At 34.9% G+C, this 14,924-nt stretch overlaps 1 long non-coding RNA gene and 1 pseudogene across 1 annotated transcript in view; both read right to left on the reverse strand.

Moving 5' to 3' along the window:
- LOC147577315 (uncharacterized) overlaps window positions 1–14,924 on the reverse strand; it is a 255,066-nt gene that overhangs the window by 41,245 nt on the left and 198,897 nt on the right. The window lies entirely within an intron of this gene.
- LOC112850285 (dnaJ homolog subfamily B member 11 pseudogene) lies at window positions 12,310–13,541 on the reverse strand (annotated as a pseudogene).

Consider the following 14,924-nt stretch of genomic DNA (forward strand, 5'->3'; position numbering starts at 1 on the left):
ACGATGAGATCATGACATGAGCCGAAATCAAGAGTTAGACACTTAGCCAACTGAGCCACCCAGGCACCCCTCTGAGGAACTAATTTTAAGAATATTGAAGGATGAAATAATTGGGTATGTAATAACAATGGGACATCACGAGTAATTATTGAATCTAAATTAAAAAACAAATTTCCAAGAAAGCTGAATTGAAGAAGCCTCTCATAATTAATACAAAGAATTTAATTTGGCTATGGATTTGACTCTTATCCCTAGTTGCTCAATACCTATGGGGATAAATTTGAGGGTGGGGGGATTGGTGGACATATTTATTGAGAACCTACTGTGTTAGGAAGTACTTTATATATGCTAACTCATTATTCCTTACAACAGTTCTGTGAGGCAGTTACTTTTATTCTCATTTTATAGTTGAGGAAACTGAACTTTGGAGAGATTAAATAATCTGCCCCAAATCACACTACTAAAATCTCTCAGAGGTAGAATATGAGCCCTGGTACATCACACTTTAAATGTTTGCTTTTTATTTCCACAGGGAAGGACATTATTTTAATTCATTGCTCATTGGAATTTCATCATCAATAACTACTTGTTGAGCGAGGTACTTTCTGAAAATAGCAAATTAGTTTTCCTATGTACAATATAAATGTATAACTAGAAGTCATTTTCTAACATCTCATTCTTTCCTTTCCTTTCTTTTGTCCTTTTTTCAGTTGTACTAAGTTGTTTTCCCTTTAAAAATTGGGAAATACACAATTGTGTATACAAATTGTGTATAAAACAAATAAGTATAGTTTAAAGAATCATAAGACAGTGATTAACCATATATCCAGATTAATAAAAAAAACTTTTACCAGTACCTCAGGAATCCTGTGAGCCCCTCCTTAATCATAATCTTCTCCTTTACCTATACAGATTACCACTGTCTTCCATGTTAATAATTCTTTTATATTTCTTTATCATTTTGTCACCCATGTATGTATCCTTAAACATATTTTATTCCACTTTGAACAAAGTAATCACAAGAATAAATCTGATTCTGTAGGAAAAGTCAATAATGCAGCAATAAGAATAAGGCTCCTAGGAGAAAATAAACTAAACAGAGTTTCTGGGGCATAACCTGACTTCACCTTCACCAAAAGTTTACCAGGACCCTGGGGGAAATTTGTAGACAAGGTGAAATATGAATGGAAAATATGGAGATCATCACAGTTGGACATTGGGTAAATCTGAAGGATACCCAAAGACAGGACAAATGAAAAAAGTTGGCTCTGTATTTTCTACCTCCACCTTTCAGAAGCATAGCTAAGAAAAACACTTTTATGGAGCAACTCAAGTGATCCCATCTCAGGTAACACTTTGGAAAATAAAGGAGAAATTTCCTCAGCACATGGTCTGTACAAGATAAGTACAGAATACTCACTTGGACATTCTGCACTAGGTTTGGTAGTACAGTGGTATCAGAGTAGATATTTCAGTTTCTGCCTACCACAGGGGAGACAGAGTTTGGAATGTGAGTTCCAAAACCTTGAGTTTTCCATTAATATCCCAGAATGGCCACATTCTAGGAATACAAATTAAGCTTTAGAATTAAAATATTTGCCCTAAGACTAATGGCAAAACCGAAACAGACCCCATGAAGAAAGCATAAAGCCAAACCTTATTCATTCAAGTTAACTGTTGTTAGAACAAACCCCAGGACTCTTCAGAGGAATATATTAAAATTCATCATCTTCATAGCATATTACCTGTAATATACAATATACAATAAAAAATATCTAGACATGCAAATAAATTTTTATTATTTTTTTAATTTTGCAAATAAACTTTTTAAAAGTGACACACAGACCAAAGAAAAATCAGTCAATAAAAAGACTCACAGAAATCCCAGAAGTTGTACCTAACAATTGTAAACATTTATGCATCAAATGTAGAAGCACCCAAATATATAAATCAATTAATCACAAACATAAAGAAACTCATCGATAGTAATACCATAATAGTAGGAGACTTCAACACCCCACTCAAGCAATGGACAGATCATCTAATAAAAAAATCAACAAGGAAACAATGGCTTTGAATGACACACTGGACCAGATGGACTTCACAGATATTTTCAGAACATTTCACCCTAAAACAGAAGAATATACATTCTTCCCAGTGCACATGGAACATTCTCCAGAATAGACCATATCCTGGACACAAATCAGCCCTAAGTAAGTACAAAAAGATCGAGATCATACCATGCATATTTTCAGACCACAACACTATGAAACTCAAAATCAACCACAAGAAAAAATTTTGAAAGGTAACAAATACTTGGAGACTGAAGAACATCCTACTAAGGAATGAATGGGCTAACCAAGCAGTTAAAGAGGAAATTAAAAAGTATATGGAAGTCAATGAAAATGATAACACCACAACCCAAAACCTCTGGGACGCAGCTAAGGCAGTCATAAGAGGAAAGTATATAGCAATCCAGGCCTTCCTAAGAAGGAAGAAAGATCTCAGATATACAACCTAACCTTATGCCTTAAAGAGCTGAAAAAAGAACAGCAAAAAAAACCCAAAAACAACAGAAGACAGGAAATAATAAAGATTAGAGCAGAAATCAATGCTATCGAAACCAAAAAAAAAAAAAAAAAGAACAGATCAATGAAACCAGAACTGGTTCTTTGAAAGAATTAACAAAATTGATAAACCACTAGCCAGTTTGATAAAAAGGAAAGGACCCAAATAAATAAAATCAAGAATGAAAGAGGAGAGATCACAACCAACACAGCAGAAATAAAAACAATAATGAGAGAATATTATGAGCAATTATATGCCAATAAAATGGGCAATCTGGAAGAAATGGACAAATTCCTAGAAACATACACTACCAAAACTGAAACAGGAAGAAATAGAAAATTTGAACAGACCCATAACCAGTAAGGAAATTGAATTAGTAATCAAAAATCTGCCAAAAAACAAGAGTCCAGGGCCAGATGGCTTTCCAGGGGAGTTCTACCAAACATTTAAGGAACAGTTAACACCTATTCTCTTGAAGCTGTTCCAAAAAAATAGAAATGGAAGGAAAACTTCCAAACTCTTTCTATGAAGCCAGCATTACCTTGATTCCAAAGCCAGACACAGACTGCACTAAAAAGGAGACCTATAGAACAATTTCCCTGATGAACATGGATGCAAAAATCCTCAACAAGATATTAGCCAACCGGATCCCACAATATATTAAAAATTTATTCATCACGACCAAGCGGGATTTATACCTGGGATGCAGGGATGGTTCAATATCCGCAAAACAATTAACGTGATTCATCACATCAATAAAAGAAAGGACAAGAACCATATGATCCTCTCAATAGATGCAGAGAAAGCATTTGACAAAATACAGCTTCCTTTTTTGATAAAAACCCTCAAGAAAGTAGGGATAGAAGGAGCATACCTCGAGATCATGAAAGCCATATATAAACGACCCAACACTAATATCATCCTCAATGGAGAAAAACTGAGAACTTTCCCCCTAAGGTCAGGAACAAGATAGGGATGTCCACTCTCACCGTGGTTATTCAACATAGTATTGGAAGTCGTAGCCTCTGCAATCAGACAGCACAAAAAAATAAAAGGCATCCAAATCAGCCAGGAGGAGGTCAAACTTTCACTCTTCACAGATGACATGATACTCTATATGGAAAACCCAAAAGATTCCATCAAAAAACTTCTAGAATTGATTCATGAATTCAGCAAAGTTGCAGGATATAAAATCAATGCACAGAAATCGGTTGCATTCCTATACACCAACAATGAAGCAACAGAAGGAGAAATCAAGGAATCGATCCCATCTACAGTTGCACCAAAAACCATAAAATACCTAGGAATAAATCTAACCAAAGAGGTGAAAAATCTATACAATGGAAACTATAGAAAACATATGAAAGAAATTGAAGAAGACACCAAAAAAATGGAAAAAGATTCCATGCTCCTGGATAGGAAGAACAAATATTGTTAAAATGTTGACACTACTCAAAGCAATCTACATATTCAATGCAATCCCTATCAAAGTGACACCAGCATTCTTCACAGAGCTAGAACAAAAAATCCTAAAATTTGTATGGAACCATAAAAGACCCTGAATAGCCAAAGCAATCTTGAAAAAGAAAACCAAAGCAGGAGGCATCACAATCCCAGACTTCAAGCTATACCACAAAGCTGTAATCAAGACAGTATGGTACTGGCACAAGAACAGACACTCAGATCAACAGAACAGAACAGAGAACCCAGAAATGGACCCAACAAAAGTATGGTCAACTAATCTGTGACAAAGCAGGAAAGAATATTCAATGGAATAAAGACAGTCTCTTCAGCAAATGGTGCTGGGAAAACTGGACGACGACATGCAGAAGAATGAACCTGGAACACTTTCTTACACCATACACAAAAATAAACTCAAAATGAATGAAAGACCTAAATGTAAGACAGGAAGCCATCAAAATCCTCGAGGAGAAAGCAGGCAAATACCTCTTTGATCTAGCCCGAAGCAACTTCTTACTCAACACGTCTCTGGAGGCAAGGGAAACAAAAGCAAAAATGAACTATTGGGACTTCATGAAAATAAAAACTTCTGCACAGTGAAGGAAACAATCAGCAAAACTAAAAGGCAACCGACAGATTGGGAGAAGATATTTGCAAATGATATATCAGATAAAGGGTTAATTTCCAAAATCTGTAAAGAACTTATCAAACTCAACACCCAAAAAAAAATAATCCAGTGAAGAAATGGGCAAAAGACATGAATAGACAATTCTCCAAGGAAGACATCCAGATGGCCAACTGACACATGAAAAAATGCACAACATCACTCATCATCAGGGAAATACAAATCAAAACCACCATGAGATACCTAACCTCACACCTGTCAGAATGGCTAACATTAACACCTCAGGCAACAACAGATGCGGAGAAAGAGGATCTCTTTTGCATTGTTGGTGGCAATGCAAGCTGGTGCAGCCACTCTGCAAAACAGTATGGAGGTTCCTCAAAAAACTAAAAACAGAACTACCCTACGACCCAGCAATTGCACTACTAGTCATTTGTCCACGGGATACAGGTGTGTTTTTTTGAAGGGACACATGCACCCCCATGTTTACAGCAGCACTATCAACAATAGCCAAAGTATGGAAAGAGCCCAAATGTCCACTGATGGATGAATGGATAAAGAAGAGGTGGTATATATATACAATGAAGTATTACTCAGCAATCAAAAAGAATGAAATCTTGCCATTTGCAACTATGTGGATGGAACTGGAGGGTATTATGCTAAGTGAAATTAGTCAGTCAGAGAAAGACAAAAATCATATGACTTCACTCATAGGAGGACTTTAAGAGACAAAACAAATGAACATAAGGGAAGGGAAACAAAAATAATATGAAAACAGGGAGGGGGATAAAACAGAAGAGAGTCATAAATATGGATAACAAACTGAGGGTTACGGGGTGGGGGGGGGCGTTATGGGAGGGGGATGGGCTAAATGGGTATGGGGCATTAAGGAATCTACTCCTGAAATCATTGTTGCACTATATGCTAACTAATTTGGATGTAAATTTCAAAAAAAAAAAAAAAAAAAGAAATAAAAAAAAAAGAAATCCCAGAAATTGTAATTAGCAGAGAAGGACTTTAAAACAACTATGAAGAATTATGTTAACACATATAAATGAAAAAAAATTACTATAGTGGGAAAACAACTGGGGAATTTCAGGACAGACTGGAAAACTGCTTAAAAGAATGAAATAAAAATTCTAGAACTGAAAAATACAAAATATAAAATAAAAAATTTATTGAAAATATTAATGACAGACTGGAGACAACAGAAGAAAAGATCACTGAACTTGAACATAGTTAGTAAAAACATCCAAACAGGACACAAAGGAGAAAAAAAGGCCTCAGTGAAATGTGAGGCATTATCAAGGTGTCTAAAATATATAAAACCAGAGTTCCATAAAGCAAGAGGGCTAAAAATAGGGCAGAAAAATATCTGAAGAAATACTGATTTAAAAGATTCCAATATTGATCAAAAAATAGCAAACCACCAAGTTAAGAGTACAGCAAATCTCAAGCAAGTACTCATCCATTCAAAGAAGATTTCTATGTCCTTGCAAAATCTTTTATAAAAGATGTAGAACACTGTCTTATTTAATATATTTATTGTATAGAGGTACAACAAAAACAGTTCTAAAAGTTACTATCAAGAAAAAACTGAATGTGTGTTTCTATTTGTTATATTGATCATTCCCAACACAAACACTTTTGTATTTTTTTGCTTTGTCAGGAAATTTGGAGCTGGATATGGTAGATACTTACACCAACTAAGATATTGCCATCTATATTCTCTCTCTAAAAGCTTTTATTCTGTTTTTTTCCCTCCACATTACATGTATGTTTTATGTTAGAGACACTCCATAGCAGGTTGCCTTTGTAACCAGACCTAGACAGGAATTTAATCCTTAGCCTTTTTCACTGTATCATTCGATTCCTTTATGTCTATACTTTCTAATCTGTAAAATAAGGATAATATGAATACTCTTATTACCTATCTTGCAGCACTATTGGAGTATTAATTTATAAAATGCATGTAGAGCCCATATATCCTGGTACAGAATAAGATCTCAGTTAATGCAGGCTATGGTTATTTAGTCATCTCAAATAATGCTTGAAAGTAGCTGTCATATAAAACATAAATTAATGACAATAATATTCATTACTGTACAAAGCAATTATTTATTCTCAAGATACAATAATATGGAGAATTATGAAATTATTGAGAGGCTAGCAATCCTTGTCTCTGGAATGAATACTGAAACAACATACATCATGGCCGGAAATGATCCACTAAACTTCTGGGCAATAGGAAGTGTATATAGTGGACACAACATTTGCTCATGGAATAATTGATAGGATGTTAACATAAACAAGACCTTAGACATATTTGGTTAAACCCTTCACTTTACTGCTAGGGAAATGTACCAATTTTGTGTATTTTTAATGTACTGTATCTTTAAACTTCATAATTTGTGTTACTTCCAAAACTTCCACAGTACTTCTTGTGGACTCTAGACCCCAGTTTCCAACTCACTAATTTTGAATAATAGCTAAATCCTAAGGAAGTTGAGTATCTGTAAAATGGGAATAATAGTATCTTCCCTACCTACTTCACAAGTTGTTATGAGAATTAAACTGTGAAACACTTTAGGAAAAAATATATGCAAATGGAAAATTGTGATTCTTATTATTATTCTCTGTAGCATTTCTTTTCATCAGCAAACAAAATCCTGGTATTGATCTTCCTAGACAATGAGAGACTTTCTATTCCATAAAATATATTTACTTGGTTTTATTTTAATTTTTCATTCAAATACGGGTGATTACCTGATTTGTTTTGAAAGGGAGTAAAAAAGACTATCTTGGACATCTTTTATCTATTTTTTTTTTATGACATGAATTTGAAACAACTACTACTTAAAGTCTGGGTGTGAGGAAGAGTGCACACAGTGAATAAAACACTTGACCTTCTACTAGAATAAAGGTATATTTTCTGGTACCCAGGAAGACTGGTAAATAATAATAGCTCTGTTATGATATAAAGAAACCAAACAGATAATAATGATCCCACAGTTCTGAGAGCCTTTAGTTCTCTTTCCACATATAAATGGATTGTTTCTTGATTCATATTCTATCCTTCTACCTTTCCAGTAACCTCTTATATTGAACAACACTGTGTGATATTAGAAAAGAAGAAATGGATTAGCTTACTTTCATATACAAGTATTATATGGTCAAGTGTTTGCTAACACACACACAAACCATCTTTTTTTTCTAAGTATAAACTGATATAATTTATTTATTAGATTTTAGAGATGTCCTTTATGATTCATGTCATTTCAGAGCAAAAGACATTTTTTAAAAAAGAACAAGAAATTGTTGAGGGTGTCTACCTATGTGCCTAAGGACTCCAAAACTGATAAACCAGATTGCACTTTTGAATGCCAGACACTTAGTACTGTTTCAAATTCAACACACGCAATATTAAATTCATCATCTCTTCCTCCCATGCAAACCTGCTCTTTTCTATTTCTAATCTTGGAATAATCCCACTATTATTTTTTTTTTACTAATCTCTTAATGGAATTGTATTTTTTTCAGATTTATTGAGGTATAATTGACAAACAGGAACTGTATATACTAAAAGTGTACAAGTTATATTTTGATATGTACGTGTAAACATTGTAAAATGATCACCACAATCAAGCTAATTAACATATCCATCACCTCATAATTACCATTTCCTTTCTCTCTCCTTTTTCTCTGGTGAGAACACTTTAAAAGATGTACCCTCTTAGTTGGGGCGCTTGTGTGGCTCGGTCAGTTAAGCCTCCGACTTCGGCTCAGGTCATGATCTCACGGTCTGTGAGTTCGAGCCCCGCGTAGGGCTCTGTGCTGACAGCTCAGAGCCTGGAGCCTGCTTCGGATTCTGTGTCTCCCTCTCTCTCTGCCCCTCCCCTGTTCATGCTCTCTCTCTGTCTCAAAAATAAATAAACTTTAAAAAAATTTAAAAAATAAATAAATAAATAAAAATAAAAGATGTACCCTCTTAGCAAATTTCAAGTGTACAACACAGAATTGTTAACTATAGTCACCTTACCATACACTAGATCTCCAGAACTTATTCTTCCTGTGTAACTGAAACTTTGTACACTTTGATCAACACTTTCCCATTTTCCTCTCTACCCTGCCCCTAGTAACCACCCTTCTATTTACTTCTTCTGTGAGTCTGACTACTTTAGAGTCCACATACAAGTGAGATCATGCAGAACTTGTCTCTCCGTATCTGACTTATTTCACTAGCATAATGTTGCAAATGATAATATTTCCTTCTTTTTCAAAGCTAAATAATATTCCCCTATGTGTGCATGTGTGTGTGTGTATTTGCATTGTTTTCTCAATGCTTAGCCACTGCACTACATACAGTATGTCTACAATAAGTATTTGTTGAACATATAAGTAAATGAAATTTTTAAAATGCTATGAACACAAGACTAGCACTTTCATACACATTTTAATCCCCACCAGAGCTCTGAAATATTAGTAACTCATGGTCACTGCTATGGAACAGTTAGAGAGAGTGCAGCACTAATATCAATGTGAAAAAAGTTCTCTTACACCACTTCCAAAGGCCCAGTGAATGTGTACTATGATATAGCTCACTGAGTAATTGAACTCATTACTCATGACTCATTGAGTAATTTAATATTGTAAAGTAACTGCTATTTACTCCACTTCAGGTTTGATTTTACAAGGAATTCTGTGTATGTGATGCAGACATATATTTTTCTTTTCTCAATTATTAAAATACTATTAATGGCCTGAGGTATGACTCCCTCCTCTTCTAGAACACAGACCATACTATATTGACATTACTTGTTCATTATTTGGTTTCCCTAACTGCCCTTGATCTCTTGAGGAAAAGAACAATGCCATTTTAATCTTTGCACCCCAGCACTAATCACAATGCCAGGTATTTAGTGGGCTCTAATGAAATGTTTTCAGGGGAAAAAAAAAGATGGAATAGAAGGAAGAAGCAGAGAGAGGGAAGAGGGGAAGGGAAGAAAAAGAAAGCAGTCATGTCTGTTTACTAAAGTAAGAATTGTGAATATTATTCCCATTTTATGGCTGAGGAAATTTTTAAAAAGTACCTAAGACTACCCATGGACTGATTAACTGGTAAAGCTGAGACAAGAACTAAATTATCCTATGTGAAAGTCCAGGGAATAGATAATCTGACATCTGGAAAGAAGCAGGAACCCATACATTGATATTTCCCTTCCCATTTCCATTGAGATTTTCTGCCATCTGATAAAGACAGTTGTGTAGAGAAGTGTTTTTCTAATTACTCATTGAGTAAAACCAGAGCTTTGCTGAGTACTCAGAGAATTGCAAAAGAAATGCCCTATTCACAGTATCCTTTTAAAACTTATTTTCTAGTTTTGTTATTATTCCTACATTCTAAAATTCTATCCTTCATTGTTAATGTAGAGGACAAAATAGTCTAAAATTAATAAGCTGAAAATTATGAAAGAGAGGTTAGTGGAATATGTTCCAACTAAAGCAATTTATAGGAAATGAAACCTAAATTACATTTTTTCTCTATTACTCATTTTAACTGTTAAGAAATTTCATATTTAAATTATTGGACAACATTGAAATTATGTTTCAATAATCCTTAGAGACCATACTTTCTTCCAAAACACATTTGCATCCCGTTTTACACCCTAGAAAAATGTTCCTTTTCTTGGTTCCCATAGTACCCTCTAATAATATATTTACTACACTGTAACAATCCTTTAATCTATTAATTTTTTGCACTATTTTTTGAGCCCCTTAACATCAGGGAAATACAGGAACTAGAAAATATTTGTTTGAATCAAGGTAGGTTGTATGTAAATATTTAACGTTTTAAATTTTGTGATAAAATTACCTTCCCATTATACCATGTTTTCTCCTCTCTGATCCCAATTTCCTCTTGTACTGTAGCCCTTTTATATTACAGACTATCAGTTCATGAGGAACATAAGTTCAAGAGTGAGTCTGCAGTCACTTGTATCAGAAAAGGAAGATTACAATCATGTAAGTCTACTGTGAACCTATAACACTTGAAATGTAAGATTTCCTCAAGCAAGAACATATCTTAGTGCTCTCTGTTCTAGTTAATTTTGATAAAATAAAAATTCACAGATACTCCATTTGTACCAAGTTCAAAATAAAAACAGTAAAATATAAGTTGATAACAACAGATAACTACTATATTTCCCAGCCCAGGATCTACTAGATTTTCATTTGAGGAACTGCTTCCCAACCCTAAGATCATATAATTTTCAGGTTATCCCTGTTTCTGCACTTTAAGTAATTTCATGACCCAAGCCCAGGAATTAACCACCAGAAAAGAGCTTGGAATCTCAGTTAAAGCAAACATAGCTAATTATGGGGAGTATGTTGGGATAGTAGTGAAAGAGAAGGCTTCTTCTTGCAGAGACTACTGCATGTATGTCTGAGAATGCTGGCCTGTACTGAGGTAGGGAGGGACTTGCCTTAAAATGGAGCCAACAGTGAGTAAGACAGAGATTAGTGATGACATTGAACCCTTGGATACAGTCATACATGACTCTTCAGTTATGGAAGCCAACAATTTCTTTTTTCTTGAGGTACTAGGTACAAATTTCTGGTCTGTTGGCAAATAGTATTTCATTCTATTTTTCCTGAATATATTTCATTTATTGTAAGTCTTCAAACTTACTAATGCATGTCCACCATTCATAATCCCAACTCTAAAATGCTACCCTTTCCAACTAGAAATAAGCCTTCATTTATCTGAACTCTTAAAGAACTTTACCTCTAAGAAAAGATAAAAATACTTTCAATTTTCCAAATATTTATAGAGTTGTCTTATTTGGACCAAATTACTATGCAGCCAACTTTTGATTTTCCACTTGAATTGTTCCATTAATGATAAATAGATGAAACATTAGACTGTTTTTTTTAATGTTTATTTATGTTTGAGAGAGAGAGAGAGAGACAGAGCATGTATTGGGGAGGGGCCTAGGGAGAAGAGAAGAGAGGATCTATAGCAGGCTCTGTGCTGAAAACAGAGAGCCCCACACCGGGCTTGAACTCACAAACCGTGAGATCATGACCTGAGCCGAAGTCCAAAGGTTAACCAACTGAGCCACCCAGGCACCCCTAGACTGTGTTCTTATTTCAGTTACTTTGTGTTGGAATTGCAAAAAAAAAAAAAAAAAAAGAAAAGAAAAAAAGAAATTAGCAACAAAATGTATTTAAAAACACACTTCTGTTGGCATTTTGAATGAAATGGCATTTGAATGAAATAGCTAACAATTAATTCTTTATATTGTGGGGATTTGTTTGTTTGTTTGTTTTTGCTCCTGGAGTTCTCTTGAAGCTTTAATTCTTGAGTCTCAGGTGGCAGCACCAGACATTAAATCTCCAAATCTCCAAGGGGATTAAATCCATTAAATCCATTAAATCTCCAAAGGGAGAGGTATTATTAAACTTTTTGCTGGTCATTCGTTTCTGAACACAAATGAACAAATTCTTAAACCCACTTATTCATTTCATGATGATCATTAGGAGAAAAATTTAAGCCAAGCTTGCATATTGAAAATAAGAACAAAACACACACACACACACACACACACACACACACACACACACACACCCTATTGATAATAAATTTCATGGATTCATTTATGTTAAACAAAGTCCAATTTTATTCACTCTTAATATCCTTGTAGTCCATTGTATGCCTTCTGCAGTGATCCTTGTTTCAGTAGCTGATTGATACCTTCTCTTGCTTCCTCTGTTAACTGTTCTTTTGGAAAATCTACATGGAAAGTGATTATCAAGAATTCTTGATGTTGTTGTTGTCAAAGTTGGGGAGGCCCTCTCCTTTCTTCCATACCTTGGTTCCTAGTCTGGTGATCTTATCCTGGAAAATATGTACACTGTGGCCATCCAAGTGAGTAATATCCATATCAAAGCCCACCAGAGACTCAACTAGTGTGATTGTCACATTTGTATATAAATCTCCTTTCCTTTCAAATACTGGGTGCTTGAAAACTTTGATTCTGAACCGCAGGTCTCCTGGCTCTCCATCCACGTGAGGGTCACCTTCCCCAATAAAAGGATACTCCATGCCATCTCTCACCACAGGTTCTATTTCTACCTCCAGTGTTGGTTCTTCATTCACTAGTCTGACATTAGGGCATTCATTACAGACCACCTTTGGGTCATTTGGAAGCACCCTGGGCCCAGCTTTATAGTCCACATTTTTGCTGGCAGTTGCGTTTTTGTTTGCCAGGAAACTGCCTTGCCACAGGTTTGTTTCTAACTACTTCCACAAAATTTCCTGCATATACTTCATCCAAAGGAACTTCTAGATCTACAATAATATCACTTCCTCTTAGAAAATTTGTCTTGCTGATAAGGGGTTCCTCCAAACATGAAATCACAATCTCCAAAGAAGTATGGAAAAAATGTCTCCATGGGAGCCCTAATGCCATCTTTTAACCCCTTTTCACTATTAACTATCATATTGTTTCCGTTTCTCATTGTCTGACAGAACCTAATAAGTGGAACCTAGATCCTGGAATTTCTCCTGAGCTCCAGGATCATCAGGGTTCCAGTCAGGATGAAGCTGCAGGGCCAGTTTCCTGTGGGCCTTTTTAATGTCTTTTACAGATGCACTTTGAGGCACCCACAAGATCTTATAGAAATCTTGCCTAGCAATCAAGGCCCCGTGGAGGTACAGCAGCAACAGGCAGAAGGTGCCCAAGTCCTGCAGGGCCATGGTTTCTCTGTGCCAGCCTCTGTGCCGGTCCCTAGCCACAGACTCCTTACACACCCCGCTGCCGCCTCAGCTCAGAGCTAGCTTGCCTCCTCCTCTACCCAAATCCCACCAAATCAATATTTTAAAATTAAAGTTTACTTCAATCTCATTATTTTATTAGTATTTGTAATTATTCATTTTTATACTTAACAATTTTAGTTTTACATGTAATTTAAATGTAATTTCATTGTCTATATCCGAGTTCTTTTGACCTTATTTATGTGTTCATAAATAGTTCCCAAAATACTCATGGGAAATAAGTAACAAACGATGGCATGCATGTCATATTATATAGCTTTTATAAAGTTCCTATTTTAGTGAACCCAGGTGGGTTGTTTTAGTATTTGAACTGTATCTACATTACAAATAGACTACCTGAAAGGTATATCCTACAATGAAAATCCCTTAGAACTCATACCATCCACATAATCTGCTTTATTATATTAATCCAAACTCATTTCTAACAAATCACTACCCTAAACCTTATACTCAAAAAAAAAAAAAAAAAAACACTAAACCACTTGAATTTCATAAAACATACCATGTGTTTTTCTGTCTTCTTGCTTTTGGACATAGTCATCCTCCTATTTGTAATGACTTTCTGTCTTTCGTCCACCAGGGGAATGCTTATCTATCTTCCAAGCTTTAATTTAACTATTATCTTCTCAATGAAACCTCCCAGATACCCCTTCACTGTCCATGGAAAAACTGATCATTCCTTCCTCTCTGCTACTATAGAATCTATCCATGTCTCTTTCCTTATACTCATCCCTTTTGAATTACTTGTTTGACTCTCTCCTCAATCAAAATATGAGTTCTCTGATGGAAGTGGAGCAGATCCCATTGATCACTGGAATAAGAAATTCTTTCAGTTTATAGAAATATACAAATAACATCTCACACTGAAAAGATAAAATAATAAAGAATCCATATCTTAAGATACTACTAGAAAAATGGCACACTTACAGGTTTCATTCAAAGGCCACAAAAATAGAAGATTCTCAGAATCAAAAGACATTAAAATGTAAAAATTTCTGTTTCATTAATTAACATAGATGATTGAATCAATAGATAAATGTTCTGATCCATCCACAATCAATAAAACAGGCTCCCAAAAATAAAGAGCCCATGTTTCCAGCTTCCTATTCTATGAAAAGTATTGCAGAGTTAAATTTATATTTTCTGCTTGATTCTGTATGATTCAGAAATATTTATGTTTCCCTATCACTAAGTAAATGCTTACAACTAGGAAAAATGGACTATTTTGTTATCTTGAAGTAGTCCCTCTCATATAGTATTTCATAAAGAAAAAAATATTTGGGAGTTAGGGCAATGTTTACATTTGACAGCAATAGTAAACTATGCCAATAACATTCGGTTGCTTCATATACCATGAAATAAAGACACGGTACCATTGTCCAATGCCATAGTTTTCTGATTATTAGCATGATCTATGGCACATTTTTCTGTCTT

Source organism: Puma concolor, chromosome C2 (assembly GCF_028749965.1).
Source record: "Puma concolor isolate L17-30 chromosome C2, mPumCon1.1.hap2, whole genome shotgun sequence".
NCBI classification, from domain to species: domain Eukaryota; kingdom Metazoa; phylum Chordata; class Mammalia; order Carnivora; family Felidae; genus Puma; species Puma concolor.